We start from the raw sequence: 18,052 nt of genomic DNA, 5'->3' as shown, positions 1-18,052 counted from the left end.
TACTATGGAAACAAATTTATCAGGTAGACATGGAGACAAAGAATGCAAAAGACTTACATTACTTGTGAGATGCTCGAAGGCCCCAAAATCAATTATCCAAGATGAGGAAGAGGAAATGGCAGAAACCATTCCCGAGACTAGTAGCAGAAATAGGAGTGGAGGAAGATATGGGTGTGGGTACCATCATAGTTTTCAACCTCTATAGCTGCTCAAAGTCATCGTTTGATATTGTTTTCTTCCCTTTTAGTTATTCGGTTTTCTCTTCAATTTTTTCACCATTATTGACTGAGTCTTGATTGGCTAGCACCCAATCCAGTTTGCCATGAAGTTTCCAACATGTGTCAACTAGATGATTTATATCCCCACAATAAGGGCACACACAATTATCAATCCTTGAAGAGCATGAACCAACTCTACAACCTCTTTCTCTACCACCTCTAGAATATCTACTATGGCCTCTATTAGATGAATATGTACCCTTATTACCAGTGTACATAGCTAAAGACATCTCAACATGAGGAGTGGAAGATGCACTTGGAATCTGAAGCAATGTGACACTTATATCATAAAGGACGGAAGAACTGTAGAATTGAGAAGTGATTTTGCTAACTCTAAATACAATTTAATACCAGCCAAACAAATAGAAGTTCCCAAAGCTTCTCGTTGCTTCTCCTGAACCGAAATATCAGTAGAGTAAGGTTGAATAATTTTGCATTCTGAGTAAGATACTCATGCAACTTCTTCCCCTATTTTGTATTAAAATTTTTCTGAAAGACATCATAATTTGTTTTTCAAATTTTTGGTACTAGAGTATAGTTTTGCATAACTATCTCATATTTTCTTAGCCATTTCAAGGTGGGCAACATTATTTGCAACATTCTTTTCCATACTATTTATCAAGCAACTAATGACAAAGGTGTCTTCTTTGAGCCATTTATTATAGGAGTTATCTTCCTCATCTATGGGTGGAGATGGTTTGGTCAAGTGTCCTAAGAGATCTCAGGCGATAAGGAACCTCTTGACCAATTGAGACCAACTCAAATAATTTGATAATCCTCATAAGGGGATTGTAGTGATATTAATCAAGTCACTCTTTCCAGTCATATGCACATAATCCACAACCATAAATTGCTTGAACTAATTAATAAGCAAAGTTTGACAAAAAAAAATTTCATGCAAGGTATCAACTAGTCAAACCAAAACTTTGCACTTGACAAAACTTAACTCATGCATGTACTTAAACCAGAATAAATCACTTCAATCTCATATCATTATTAATCAAGAAAGAATCTTCATATCAGAAAAAAAAAATCAAATCATATCACCAAATCTTGCTCAAAATCAGGATATATCCAAAGAAGGAAAATTTCCTTCTTAAGCACATGTGCCACATGTATACAAAAATTCATCCATTGACTTTCCTTTTTCTCTCGAGTATCTTAAGTATGAAATCTCATGATATAATTCAGAATAGAAGCATTTAAACATTGCTGAATTCAACAACTTTCTTTCCACAAAAAAATAATATTCTCCTTGCGTCGACCAAGAAAACATCAATGGAGCAAAACCAGTTAAAACAACCAAGGATAACAATCTTCTAGGAGCTGCTCAACGAATATAATCATAGTATTGAACATAATAAACCATGGTTGCAGTAAATAACCAACTAGGCTAGATAAAAAAATAATTTTTCAAAGATCAAATAGAGCATCAAGGTATAAAAATTGCTCCTTAATCAATACTTGTATGAATGAGAGGAAACCAAAATCCAAAACCTTATGTTGATTCCTATGAAATAGTAGCACTTAATCTTCATGCAGATGGGTAAACAATACTTATTTTCCAATCTTCTTCATGAGATTAAACATCAATAATCATCTCAACAAAAGAGGAGAAGGATACTTATCTTGAATGAGCATGAGATACTCAACCATGCTCAACCAAAAACTTCAACTTTATATGCTAATGAAAAACGTTTAATTAACATCTTAATCGAGGGACTTAGGAACTTAAAATCATTGCTCTGATACCATGTTAATTTTAGGATCCCATGAGGATTAGTTAAGAATAAAACACTCTAGGAGAAGACGAACTGAAAAAAAAGAAGAAGTGGAAAGAGAGAAGATAGAAGAAAGCGAGAGAAAAAGCGAGAGGGGAAGACTGTTGAGAGGAGAATGAGAATGTGGGAAAGTGGATTAGGGTTGTGAAAGCATACCTAATCTTCCTCCTGAACCTCTATCTGTAAGTGTAAAAATGTAGTAATTACATCAATACCCTTTACCCAAGAAGGGTGGAAAAGGGACAAGAAAGAAAGAACTTTTACACCAATGCCACTATAGATAAATTACATCTTCTAACAGATCGTTCAACCCTTTTGGGTCCGTCAACATCCAATGTTGCTGCTTGCCAATTGAATAAATGCTATTGATGGAGAAGTTTTATCTTTCTATTAGGTCTACTAAGCTAGTTGTATATTAATGTGTTTAGTTACAACGTCTTAGACTCCTCTGCAATAGTGTGTAATTCAATGACATTAAGTTCAATACCAAATTATCTCTAATCATTTTTAGATTTTTTTATTTTTTTAGTTTTAAAGGTATATTAAGCTATATTAAACTTATTTAAATTTTTTGAGCTCAAATTCGAGTTCAATTTAAGGCTCGACACTAAGCTTGAGCTCAAGTCTTAAGGTCAAACCTAGCTCAAACCTGCACAAGTTCGAGCTTGGCTCGACTCCATGCTACCCCTAGGGACGGGGCTACAAAAACGGTTCGGGGTCAAGATAGGGTTTTTGGAAACTTGATCCCAACCCAACCCGTGTCCACCCCTAGTAGGTAAAACGCGGGAATGGATCAGGTTTACATGGATGGGGTGGGGATAAGTCGGGTTTACATGGCAGGGACGGGGTAGCAGGGATGGTGATTGAGTTAGAGTTAATTTGGCGTTTTGGTTTTTTTTTTGGTTCAGGTTTTAAGGCGCTTCCGTGGTAGATTGCTTTCTTCAGAATGAGAAAAGAAAAAGTAAAAGGTTTTTTGAGCGGAAATGAGAGGATTTAAATTCAAGAATCACAAGAAGAGAAAATTCAGTAAGAGAAAGAAAACATAAAAGAGAATCAAATGATCATGCAAAAAAGAGTATTCGCTCCTCATCAGCTTCGTGTGCTCTTTTGGCTTCTTCCTCCAAGGAGAGATGAGCGTCGCTCCATTCTGCTACTCCTTGCGCAAGCTTTCTATTCCTCATGCAAAGATTCTTCATATGCAAACGAAGATGAAGTGAAAGAGACATGTAGGGGTGTTGGTTTTGGTCATAATGAACTTGAAATGAAGTGAAGATTTCAATTCATCTTATATGAATTGATTCGACTTTAACTCATCCTTGCATGTCAGTATAGATGAGTTCAAGTGCATTGGAAAACAGATTCCAGTGTTAGTGCCCTAAAATGAAAAATATGATATAAACAAGAGAATGAGTAACTTTTTATCATATACTTAAATAGAACATATACCTAAATAGATAATTAACCAAAAAAACATGGTTACTACACTTATAAGTGATTTATTGTGTAGTATTAAAATATATTAATAAACTAATTAATGAAAGACTATATTATATTACTTAATGATTACAGTTTATTATAAATTAATATAATAATTACTTGTGACAAGAATAAATTAAAAAAATAATAAAAAAAAGTAAAAAATAACATAAGTGAGTATAATAATTTTTTTTAATAACATAAGATATATTTTAATATTAAAAATCACTAATTTAATACAGTAAATATATATATATATATATATAATAAATATATTAATTTATCTATAACATAATATATATTTTTACTTATTATTAATTAATAATATATTACCACAAAATTTAAAACCATTGGTTTAATTAATTATAGTAATGGGATAATTAAACAAATTAATGATTACACTTTATTATAAATTAATATAATAATTACCAATGACAAGTATTAATTATAAAAAATAAAAAAATAAAAAATAATAGAAGCGAATATAATTAATGAATAAATTATTTAATTGAACTGAATAAAAAAATAAAATTATTTCATTAATAACAGAAGAAATATTTTTTACGTACTATTAATTAATAATATTTTTTAAAAAATAAAAAATGATTAGATTAAATAATTATAAAATTTTGATAATTAAACCTAAATAATTGATCAAATGCTATCTTTAACAATATTTTAATTACCAGTCTTAAAATTATAATTTAATATAGTAATAAAATTAATGAATATAATAAATAAATAAATATATTATAATTTTAATAAACTAGGATAAATTAATAATATATATATATATATATATATATATATATATATATATATATATATATATATATATATATATATATATATATATATATATATATCATATTAAAACTTAAAAAAAAACATGCTTGAAAATGAATCGAGTGACTCGTAATAGTCCATAATTTACAGCATAAAAGAAAATGTTTATGCCTTGGAATATAACAACGAGTTCGTACATTTAATATTAAAATCATCAACTTACTAGTTTGGTACATACGAACGACAAAATACATGTTCATGTTTGTTGATAGGCTGTTTTCATCCACAAGATCATCGCTATCTTCATCCTCATTTACGCCTACTAATCAGACCTCATCACCTCCTCCACCAAGCTCATACCCCGAATTATCATCTTCCAATTCAGACATATCATTGTAATCCTCTCTACGTATATAATTATGTAATATGCAACAAGTTATCACAATTTTTATCTCGATCTTATAAGAAAATGAAGGAGCACCTTTCAACATTTGAAATCGAGCTTTTAAAGCACCAAAAGTTCGTTCAATAGTATTCCTCAAAGATGATTGTCTTCGGTTGAATAACTCTTTATCATTTCTAGGAAGGTTGTCTCCAAATTCTTGTAGATGATAACGAGTTCCTCGATATGGAGCTAAAAATCCTGGCATATTTGCATAACCTACATCGACTATATAATATTTACCTACAATACAAAATATATTCCACCTAAAATAATTGAAGATAATAATAGATAAAAAGATATTGAATAAAAAAAATATTATTTACCTTCAGGTACAAAGAGTCTATCTTCGCGAGTCAATGCATTCTTCAGTACACGGGAATTAGTTGTTGATCCCTCCCATCTAACAAGTACATAAGTGAATTACATGTCAAATGTCCGTGTTGCCATCACGTTTATTGAGAGATAGCCCTTTCTGTTCCAGAACCTTTGTTGTTCTTCAAGTGGGATGCCTGCTTTGATATGAATTCCATCAATTGCCCCAATACAATCCTAATTATACCATTTCAATTAATACAAAGTAACTCTATATATTAATCTAAAATTGTTCATTAGAGGCCAAGTGATGTTACCTTAAAATACGGATAAAACATTGGATTGTTTAAAACCTTCGAGTGAGTGCATTCTGAATACCTACTTATGGTCCAGTTTAAACTATCAAACATCTCTGATGTGACACTATTCGATTGTTGTTGACCAACAATTAGGAGAAATTATGCTATTTGTTCTTCCACTGAGATGGTCTTTGTGGGTAATAAAAATCCTTTACTATAAAGTATCGCTGCCAATTTATGAAACACAATTTGATTCATCCTATAAAAATTTTAAAATTTAATAGGTGATTTTTCTAATGCCCTTTGTAAATAAATCGGACCACCAATCCCATGAGGAGGTAGTGCACGTCTATTCCTATGACTGAGATAGTATCTTCCCATGATGTACAAAATACATGTGAATGCAATTATACTTGCAATCCTTTCTTTGTCTTTCTTAATATCCATGGAAACCTGTAAATGCAATCACCACAAGCACAATGACGACTACAACAATAATTCATGTTTCTTCCTAAAAGTCATAAACACAAACATACCCTTATCTTCAATCATAATCTATTTTCAATCACACCTTTACACTACCATATCCAATCACACATCCACAATAAGAACCCAACAATCATGAAAAACCAAATCTTAACCATAATGACATTCATAATCTATCAATGATAAGTCTTACGATGTCATAATTAAAAAAATGTCATTAAAATTCAAAACACTCGTCCCAAAGTAGATAGTGTACATAAAACTCATTACTACATTTCTTCACTAGAACAATCGTGAAGCCACTAAAGTCGCTCTTCCACTGTCAGCTTCGTAAACATGTCCCTCTTAATTTTCGTATCCAACCATCGAGGAGCGTGAAACTTCAACTTTTTCGGCAGGTCCGTAATTTCCATGAGCACTTTGAACCAATTCTCTCCGACTTTACCATCTTTAGGTTTGATAGCATCAGGCAATATCACGGCAATTTCCTTCATTGTATCAAGGAACATGAAAGTGCCATTAGTGGACATTTTTTGTCTCTTTCTATGACGAGTTGAAGTTGACGGGTTACCACTTCAAGACTGATCAGGTACCGACTCATTCCCGCTAAAGAATGGTGATAGAGTATCTCTACCTCAATCGACATCCTCGAGCATGTCCAAGGGTGATTTTTCTTCCTCATGTTGGACATCATTGCACATGTCTACGCTAGCTTGACTTACTGTCCCCGTGGCTATTGAGTTTCCCACTACCAAAGCCAATTTGTCAAAAAGGGGGCAACCTTATTGTCTAAACTTTTTAGCATCTTTATGCTCCTACAAGAATAAAACATCATTTAGACGGCTTGGAATAGAGTTCTAGTAATGCGGAAAACATACAAAATATTTTACAGTACATCATAATTTACTAACCTTGATGTAGTCTTGCCATACAGAATAACATGCAGTAACTCGGTGTATGGTTGCATCCCAGCCGAACCCACTAGTGTTGAGACAACTCGTTAATGTTTGGTATGTTTTCTTCCATGATCTTATTCAATTTTTTAGCTGCTCAATAGTATTTTAATTAGTTGCGTCTTCATTGAACCTATTGACACAGTCCAAATACACCTCATGCTTCCAAAACCCATTGCGTATAATGTTCCCCATATTGACCTGCTTAACCAAGAGATCGAGCATTTTGCTGTCATCCTCGAAGGTCCAAATGTCATATGATCGAAGATTTTGTTGTCTTCTTCCAGTCATTTATAATCTAAATCCGAGATGGTCATGGAATTTTTTTTATTAGACAACCTTTACCCGTCAAAGTAACTAGGCACACATGGAAACACAAACAACAACAAAAAATACCATGCGGTAGATATTTATAACACCCAAATCTCCTCACCACATGGCAAGATCATTCCATAGTACTTCAAAAATATTCAACAACATTCTAAAACATTTCAAAATTAATCAAACTAATTCCATTGCAGATGCAAAAACACACTCATCAAGTCCAAATTCAGTGAACACCCTAGGTAGAGCCCCATATGACTTCTCAATCACTACAAACAGTACATCGTCAGTGATGGGGGTTGGGTTTAATTGGCTAATGGACGCCCGTGTAGGTGACTCAACCTTGTTTGAACTGAACTAAACACCCCAAGCCCTATCATCCCAAACCCTAAAACCTGACCGAGAACCCTAAAAAATTAAAAAAAAAAAACTAACTGCTAAACCCTAATTCCATAACCTAAACCCTAAACCCTAGACCTTAAAACCCCTAAAAGCCCAAAACCCTATCACCCCAAAAACCAAGAACCCTAAAACAATTAAAAAAAAACTAAACCCTAAAAATACCATAAATCCTAATCCCTAAACCCTTAAATACCTTGAACAATACCCTAAATACACTAAACCCTAACTCTAATCCCTAAACCCTTAAATACCTTGAACAATACCCTAAATACACTAAACCCTAACTCTAACCCCAAAATTAAACCCTATAAAGATGAAATTGAACCCTAAATACCATAAACCCTAACCCTAAATCCCACAATTAGGCTTCAATCAATACAAATTATGCACAAAAAATAAAATTAAATCAAATACAACACTAAATCAATTGAAAAAAAATTAGGGTTTAGGCTTACCTTCTGAAATTTTGGGAAAAACAAAGCCGAATGGGGAAATTGAAGAAATCGATGCCTAAATGTAAAAAATTGAAGGAAATCGAAATCGAAATGGGTAAAATCGAAGGAAATCGGGTGAGGGGGAGAGGAAAGAGAAGAGCGAGAGGGAGAGGAGTGAGGGAGGCCGAGAGAGACAAGGAGAGGAGATGCGTAGATGAGAACAAGGGAGAGGGGAGAGGAGATGCAAAGACGATGAGAAGGGAGTGCGAAGACGAGAGGAAGAAGAGAGCGAAGATGAGAGGAAGAAGAGAGAGGGAAAAAAATTTGTCAGGAGAGGAAGGCCGAGGGAGAGGGAGAACAGAGAGAAATGAGGGAAAAATTTTCATTCGGGAGAAGGAGAAACCCGTCCCGCCCACGATTAATGTGGATGATTTTCAAAATAGGTATAAAACATGATTCCTCCCATGTTTGTCTGAGAAGATTACCTTGCGTGATTCAAATGAAGAGGAGATCATGCACCACTAACGGCCTAATCGAATGAACGGAGAAATGCGCACGTAATTCATCTCTAATTCATTTTAGACGATGCCCCCCCTCCCCCCCTCCCTTATTGAGCCGAATGATATTTTCCTTTTAGCTTTTCATAATTTATGGGATGTCCAATAAGCTAATTAATGATTTGGGTTTTATTTGGATATGAATTACATTCAAATCATTGACACCCCTAGGTAGCAATCTTTTTTTTTGTCTTATTACATTTTCCTAATTAATTGTTAAGTTTAATATTGATATTGTGAGGTGTGTTTTACGAAGGAGAGCTTTGAAGTAGATTTGGTTTAGGATGCAAACACTCTTAACACTACAAACATACAAACAATGTACATATCGATGGTGTAGCTAATGGAAGGAAAATCAACTCCAAGGAATTTCAATAGAGGATGGGGATGGGGTTGTGTGGTAGTTTACTTATAAACCTTAAATGAAAGATATAAATTTTCAAATAGATCCCTTGGGATAAAAAAGATCCTTAAAAAGCTTTACCTAGAGAAATCTTTAGTAACAAAAGAACTTTATTGTTAACATGCATCATATCTTTTAAAGATAAATTATTTTTCGTCAAAGATGAATTTAACGATCAAATTAGGTTCGTTATTAAATAATTTTTACTTATGGACAATAGATTTGTTATTCAAAGTCAAACTTTTAATGACCATTATAATTTTTCATTGTTAAAAGCTATCTTTAAAAGATTTTTCCAACAAAATCTTTGTAATGGGAGTGAGACTTTCAGCGATGAATTTTTTGTTGCTAAAAGTTTTTTTTTACATATATAAAATGTTAATTATACATACAAATAAAAAATAAATAATTTAATCTAAATTAAAAAGGGCATAAATTCTTTCCAGTTTAAATATTTAAAGATTTTTCCTCAATCTCTATATATCTCTATGTCTTCATATAGAGTGATTTAAGTGAATAGGTATTTAGGGCCATAATTAGGAAAATAAGTAATTTTATTAATTGTGCTAATTACTATACTTATTTGTTACCCATTTATTAGGAATAATTAAAGGATACTTTTAAGTACCCATTTATTAACTTGATTGTTCATAATTAAAAAGGAAACAACTAGTACCATTGGAATGTAATAAAATAAGTTAGTACAATCTTTATGTTGTCATGAAGAACTTGTTGGCCCAGGTGACTTCTCGAGAGAGAGCGGGGGACCGGGGGAGGGGGTTGTTTGTGTTCCTGTGAATTGAGTTATTTAAATTAAAATTGATTTGTGTGTGTAATTCAAATTAAAATATCTAGGCATTTCTATCTAGATTAATAGGTTCTAAATGAACCTTTCACAATATCATTCAAAAGAAAGGGAAAAGTTACACGACTTACTTGGATTGATGCTTCTCTTTGAGAGATTCAAGTTGCCTCCTCCTTTATAGCACGTTGTGAATAGATCAATGAGCTTGTACTATGGTGTATGCAAGGATGACTGAAAGAGATAGAAGGTTTTTCAAGCTCTTTCTCTTTCTATGTAAAACACTTTTCGTGAGAATTTTAAAGATAGAGGTTTGTGGCTTGAAGATATGCCAATAAATACTCATTCATTCCTTGCTCACGGTTTGATGGGGTTATTTATAGTTTCCCAAACTCAAACTACCTGTTATTTGTCTGTTTTTAAAAATCAGGTCGTTAACTGATCATTCATTGGTTAGTGACTGTTTGATCGATCATAACTACTACTTTCTATCTGATAGTGACTTATTGATCGACTAACCGATCAATATGTAACTGTTGATCCAGAAAAATAAAGTAGATCGATCATTGCCAATGGTTGATCGATCAATCAAGATTCCCTCTGCTTATGCAACACAAGTATGATCGAATAGTGTAATTTCATTTGATCAATCATGCGTGAAGTCCCTTACTGGCAAGGTTCTGACTGATTGATCAATCTAGAGGGATGATCGATCATCCCATGTAAATTTTGCTGGCATGGATAGCTATGATCGATTATGCGTTATAACATGAAATGAGCATGTCCTGGATGATTGATCAATCAACTATGGTTGATTGATAATGCTTTATATTTCTAGCCTACACAGTTCTAGATCGATCACAATCAGTGACTGATCGATCATTCCAATGCCAAATTAAAAATATATATTTTATAAAGCATGGGAATTTCTCTCTAAGTGCTTTAACATATTTCTAAGTGATGTGTACGATGATTCTAAACATGTCTATACGCAATTTAAATCCTAAACAAGTACTTAAGGAATAGGAGTTTAGAATACTCTCTTACATAAATTGATTGAGTTTAAACATTTGCCTATGATGCTTGAACTTGAGTTTTCTCATTGTATTCTTTCTTGTGGATGTTTCTTCAAGAGATGTTCTTCAATTGTGTTGGAGGTCTTCATTTTGGTTTTGATGCTTGAGACCTTGAGATGCTCTTGAAGGCGAAGTATTTGAAATACTATATTTGCAAGTTATTAGTTCAATTAAGTTTTGTTATCATAAAAAATAACGTGGGAGTCAACCTACGGTCAACAATCTTCCCCTTTTTTATGATAAAATCTAATGTGAAAAAATAAAAAGTACACTTTCTTACGTGCAAGAGTTGAGTAAATATGCAATTCTATCAAAAGCTCCCCCTTAATGTATGCATAGTTTGTTTTAAGCCTTTTAAGAGAAATTTTATGAGTGCCTTGGTCTTTTTTATCCAAGTTCCTTGTTTTTTCTTCTCCCTCTTTTTGTCATACTAAAAAAGATAGTTAAATTAGATGCATAATGTAGATAAAAAAAGTGGCCCAAAGGCCATACCACAAAGATATTCAAATAGTAACAAAACGATGTGTACACGTATTAAACCATACATACAAGTCTATCAAATAAACACATGTACACTGGGAGTAAAAAAAAAGTAGATGGATGGATCTAAGGTCAACTAAGCTGGAGGCAAAAGTTGGTTGAGGATGATGTCGAATTGCTACTCGATCCTCTGCAATTGTGCCTTCACCTCATCTACTGTGGACATAATTGCTACCTGAGTAGCCCGAGCATCATCTCCGATGTCTTCTAGAGTGGAGAGCCTATCAGCAGATGATGAAGCATCTTCTTTCATTATTCTCCTCTTTGAAAAATCGTACTAATCCGTGGAAAGCTCCAAACTAAGCTCGTCTCCAGAAGTGGTAGGTTGTGGGGCTGACTCATTGGGTATCTTCTCTTTTTGGATCCATTGTCCACGCCATTCGGCAAACCCAAAATTTCCAACCTTGATTTCTCTGATGGACATTTTCTTTGTGATGTCCATTCATACCTCATCTGTTAGATCTACTCGGAACACATGGAGGATAGTGGTGATCTCTCTAGCAAATGGAAGGTCATCGACTTGAGTATTTGTAGCTATGTCTAACATGCGGCATGTCATAATATATCCATAGTAGAGTGGAATCCACTTGGGCCAAATCCAGAAGTTGTCGGTTGTAGTGAGGTGAGAGAATGTGTCTTTCCTTGGAATTAGGAGATGTGTCACAATCTCCATGAACCCGATGGTCCATGCTTAAGACCTTGATTTTAACTTCATTGGAGCTTCCACACATTTGCCAAAGAGATACTTAGATGTCATCTTGGATATTTTGAGGGCAGTCCGGATGAAGGTTCATGGGCCAGGTCTCCTTTATAAACCTTGCTAATCCTATAGACATTGTCCCAAGCCAAGCACTGAGCTCACTAGACTTGATTGATATGTGTGATTTTAACGTAGCTTGTGAGCCGACGATCACATGAGGAGAGTTCTTCTACCTCCAAATTGGTGTAGAAAACTTTCACTAGGAGAGGGTAAACCTCTTTCTCACTTTCAAAAATACTTTTGTAAGATTGAAATATTCTATTAAACTGTTGATTTCTAGGGACAACACATATACACAAAAGAATTCAAGGGAAGGAGAAGAGAGGAACTCTAGCTCTTGGGAGAGAGGAGAGAGAGGTGTATGGACGCATTTGAGCCAAGAGGAAGAGGCTTGAATGCTCTACCGCATGCATTGAGCCTGTATTTGTAGTTGTGTGAAAGTTTTTACAATGACTACAATGTCCTACGGTTACATGCTTCAAAAGGAAAAAAAACATAAGAGGATATACACTAGCTTGTATAATTTCAATACCATCTCTATGGAAGTTATCTTTATTTACTATTCATGCCACCCCTATACACGTGGATGTCTCTTAACACTCACCCTAGAACTGGTGTTTGTAACGTCACTAGCAAATAATATTAATTAAGAAACTTGTGTGCTTGAAAAAAAAATATGATCTTGTATAGCTTGAGAAAATTGTTGATTGCCTTGTTTTGATTCATCTTCTTCTTGTTCACATCTTGCTTGTACTCTTCATCATGTTCTCATCTTGTCTCCCCTTACTTGGATATTCTAATCACATAAAACTTGATTACCATAACATGTGAAATTCTTCATTATTGGTTACCTCTTTGTTGTACTTCTTCTTCAACTTCTCCCCCTCAAACTGAGGATCTCTTTGTTCTTTACCAAGAGACCTAGCTTGAACATCATAATGGTGAGAGAAGAAAAAACATACCTAGCCATACCACAAAACTCCATACACCGTTCAAAATAGTCATAATCTGAAACACACTTTGCTCAATTTCAATGGCGAAAAATCATCCCAATTTTAAAGTAGAACAAAGATACTACTCACTTTTTAAGGGTAGCTTAAACACAAATGACCTCTTGGGTAAAGAATTAAAGACTCGACTCAAATTGGATGTTGGGCACACTCCTATACTTTTAGGTCGTGGGTCTATAGGCATTACTCTAAAGTGATTTCATCAAACACAAATTGAAGAAAATATTTTGATCAATTAAAGGTGTGAATAAAAAGATAACAACTCTCATACTTTAAAACAAAGGAGACGCACAATGCAGCTCTTCATACTTCCAAGTAAGAAGGAGGCGCACAATGCAGCTCTTCATACTTCCAAGTAAGAAGGAAGCGCACAATGCAGCTCTTTATACTTCCAAGTATGAAGGATGCACTTTTATACTAGTATATGGATAAAAAGGGACTAGGGTTTACTCAAGAGGGAGGTAAAAATAATTATTGTATTAACATGATGATCAAGGAAACTTAAAAAAACCCCCAATAAGAAAGTTTTGAGATGAAACATAATAATGGAAACTTTCTAAAAATAGACTTTTCAAAGAAGGCAATTACTATTTAACACAACTTGACCAATTTATAAAGAAAATATTCAAGAGTAAATTCTGGAATAAGGGAGATTTAGGACACTTATTTGGAATTTATAACAAGAAAACAAGACTTTCTAATTCAAAATTTTCAGACTTTGTAAAAAAATGAAACTAAACTCATATGGGGAAAGACTTTTTTTAAGGAAACTAAAGTGATGTGAGATCAAACAAAATAAACTTTTAAGGAAGGAAAAATAATCAAGTTGGTAAAATCTTGAGTACATTTTGAAAAAAAAAATAGGAAACTCAACCAACATTAGTAACTCAAAAACTGAAGCAACAAATTTGGCTTAATTCGGATCTTCACATGCAATAAGATTCCACCATGACCTTTGATTCTTTCAATGTGGATATCTCTCTAGAAAGATCAAATTGAGAAATGGTTTATTGGGATAAAAAGTAGACTCACAAAGCTTTCTTTTGAGATATAATTATCAATATACATCCTCAGTAATGTTGGTACAAACCGTTCAGGAATTTGTGGCTTTCTGTTGCTACACGAAACTTGTCTACTGCTTGACATTTGTTGCTTCAGATATTGATTTCTCTTTCTAGAAAAATCTGATTTCAACGATTATTTTTTAATTGGAAACTAGACTCAAAGATCTTTCCAATGGTATATTTTTTATAGGAAATATACCGTAAGAGATTAAAACATCTAATGAAAAATAGGAATAGGGAAAGAATGATGAGAAAAATGAGAAACTCCTCTTTTTTATTTCTTCTTCTTATTCTTTTCCATCTCAGATCTTTGCCCACTCTGATACCATGTTGATTTTTAGGGACAACACAAACATAAGAGAACTCAAGGGAAGGAGAGAAGAGAGGAACACTAGCTCTTAGGAGAGAGGAGAGAAGAATCCAAGGGAGAGAAAGAAGAGAGGAACACTAGCACTTGGGAGAGAAGAGAGAAGAAACCAAGGGAGAGAAAGAAGAGAAAAAGAGAATAGTGGTGTATGAATGAATTTGACCCAAGAGGAAGAGGCTTGAATGCTCTACCCCATGCCTTGGGCCAGTATTTATAGTTGTGTGAAGGTGTTTATAATGACTACAATGCCCTTAGGGTTACATGCTTCAAAAGGAAAAGACATAAGAGGATATATACCCGTTTGCATAATTACAATTCGATGTCATCTCTATGAAAGTTCTCCTTATTTACTAACTATGCCACCCCTACACATGTGGGTGTCTCTTAACAAAAGCCAACAATCTCTCATTGGTAAAAGGAGAGATGGATCTTACTTGGCTCTACTATGTTTAGGTGAAAAGTGTTAGAGATACTTATCTCTTTGAGTCCGTGTTCGGAAATTTTCCCTCCAAGTGGGCATTTCCTCGCAAGCTTTATTCCCCTTCCTCAGAGTCTTCTTCTTCGCAATGACCTTTGTTCTAACCATTATGCTTGGTTTGGTTTTTGAAAGAAAATGGTAGAAATGAGGATTTTAGCCTTAATTTTGATGGAAAATATCTCAAAAAACGAAATGAAATAGAGATTTGGGGTCACTGGAGCTCTGAAAAATCGTTGGAATGGGTTTTGGAATGATTTGAGATGAAGAGATAGATTAAAAATTCGAATGTGACTCTTCATTTCCTATGTTCGCGTTGTGAATGATCGATCGTTCTATTTTGATTGATCGATCAATCGCTTAAGTTGATCAATCAATGACCTTAGGAGAGTGACTGAAATGTGATATTTTGATTTCCATTTCACTCTTTTGGCGCTATAATTATTTGATGTGTACATGATCTATCGTTCTGTTTTGATTGATCAATCAATCGCTTAAGTTGATCAATCAATGACCTTAGGAGAGTAACTGAAATGTGATCTTTTGATTTCCATTTCACTCTTTTAGCACTATAATTATGGGATGTTTACATTAAGCTCAAGTATTTCAGCCAAAGTGAATCAAGGTAGGTGCTCATGCATAGTTCTCCTTGAAGCTTAGACAAAACAGTCAAATCCTAATGGTTTTATAAAAATATGCCCTAATTGATTTGCGGTGGGGATAAACTATATTTTAATAACCTTGGTTAGGACCAGCTCTCTCATTAAATGATATCTAAATTCTCTGTGTTTTGATTGAGATTGGTGAACCGGGTTCTTACTTACACTTATGGTGCTCATGTTATCACAATAGACTAAAATTTCTTTTTGCTATAAGTTGTAATTGTCTAGTTGTTGTTTCATCCAAAGAAGTTGAGCATAACAACTTCCACAAGCTATGTATTCAATTTTGGTAGTAGATAGTAAAAGTAAGTGTGGTTTCTTGGAAAACCAAAAGGAACATATTTCCAAGTAATTGACAACTACCATTCGTCTCTTTTAGTCAATTATGCAGCCTGGCAAAATCAGCATTGAGTAATCGACTAGATCAATGGTTAAAGAGTTTGAGTACCAAAGACCTAAGTTGGGAGTCCCAAGTAGATAAGGGAAAATTCTTTTTACTACCCCTAAGTGAGATTCTCTAGGATCGGGTCAATATCTAACACATAAGCATACTGATAGATGTCAAATTCTGACATGAGAACTAGGTTAATTAAAATAGAATAACCCTTATAATTGTGTTATAAGTGGTTATTTATCGATTTTCAAATGAAACGTGTATTTATTGAATTTGGCATTAATTACTGCTTATATTGCATATTTCTCTCTCCTGAATTATATTTCGTTGCTTTTAGGGTTTATTTCATTTCTTTTAATGATTTTTATGGATTTAATTATGGAATTTCGGAAGAATTTTGTGTGGAGATATTTACAGAAATGCCATTAGTGAAAGGGGTAGGTGAATTTGAAGGGAAAAGTCGATTTAAGACGAGGAAGAGGAGGAGAAAGAGGGAGCTCGAGAGAGTCTCTCAAGCTACCGCCCATCGGTCGAAGGGAAGACCCGAGAGGGCTCCCTCCAGCCGCCGTCCGCCGCGTGCCACCTTTGTCCACCGCCGTTCGGCAACCGAGAACAGACCCGAGGAGACCTCGAGAGAGTCTCCGTCGTGGCGAGTTCGACACTACCATTTTCTGCTAGCCAGGCCGAGAGGTGACCTGAGATGGCTCCTCCTGCGCCGATTCCAGATTCCGACCACCCTCCGGTGTCGATTCCGCACTTCCGACCAAGACTCGAGAGAGCCGGTCAGAGGATTTCGGCTCCATTCCACCTTTCGCCGCACCACCTCCCTCGGTGGATTTCTATTCTTCTTTGCCAGCGTCGTCTCCACCTCTGACCACTCGCTCTTGCAATCAGAAGCCCTCAATTTCTTGAAATCGCAGCAACCGTGAGAAAGAAATTGCTGCCCGAGCGAAAGGAAGAAGAAGGGGAGTAATCCGTTATTTTATAATTTAATTAGTTTCCTATAGTTTGAACTTAGGTTTTGAATGCTTATTAAATTCGATTTGAGAATGGATGTTTATTGAATATTTTTTTTCCGAATTTTTGAGTAATTTGCTAGTTAGGGCAGGATTATAATTTAGGTTGGATTCTGGAATCTTAAATCCGATCTCTTATCCATGATTTAAATTAAGAGAATGAATTGTTGTGGGAATGTTTGGATTAAATTTTTAAGTGAATTGAATAGGAAACTTGAATTACACGTCTACCATATTTCGTAATTTTAGCATCATCACAATAGGAAATTGATTCTCTGCATTCTATTGTAATCCGATCTCTATCATTAACTCTAGGTGCCCAAGAGGGGCTAGACGCAAGGTTTGAGAATCCGGACTCGTGGTTACGTGGCGCTCGAGAGAGGCACGAATCACGATAAAATCCAGAGTTGATGTTTCCTGTTGCGCAAGTAGTTAATTAGATCATTGCTTGATAATTTAGGATATAATCAGTGTTTAGTTCAGATTAATTCATCATATTTGGTTAGGCTAGTTGAGTGAAGAATACATAAACTTCAGTCCTCCCTGTGGATATGACCCTCGCTTACCGCTAGATTACATGAACGATTCGTACGCTTGCGAGGTATAAAAGCCAACGTAATTAAATGTCACACCACATACCAAGAACAATATATCTGGTCTACTGGCTGACAGGTAAAGTAGGGTTTCTATCATGGTTCTATACAATTTTTTATCTATGGCCCTATCGAAGTTGTCCAAGTCAAGTTACAGGGATGAACTCATGGGTGTGCTAATTGACTTAAAAAAATTTATGTTGAATCTCTTAAGCAATTCCTTAGTTTGGATTTTGATTTATGAATGTGCCATTTTGGTTTGAGTTACTTGAAGTCCAAGGAAGAAAGTGAGTTCACCCATTAAACTCATTTCAAACTCATTCTTCACAATGAGAGGGATTTATAGAACCAAAGATG

The sequence above is a fragment of the Aristolochia californica genome, unplaced genomic scaffold (assembly GCF_029961685.1).
Source record: "Aristolochia californica isolate CCGP_79_NKW_82.1479 unplaced genomic scaffold, dmAriCali1.0.hap1 SCAF_9, whole genome shotgun sequence".
Taxonomy (NCBI): domain Eukaryota; kingdom Viridiplantae; phylum Streptophyta; class Magnoliopsida; order Piperales; family Aristolochiaceae; genus Aristolochia; species Aristolochia californica.
The sequence above is the reverse complement of the archived record's forward strand: the minus strand, read 5'-3'. Positions refer to the sequence as shown.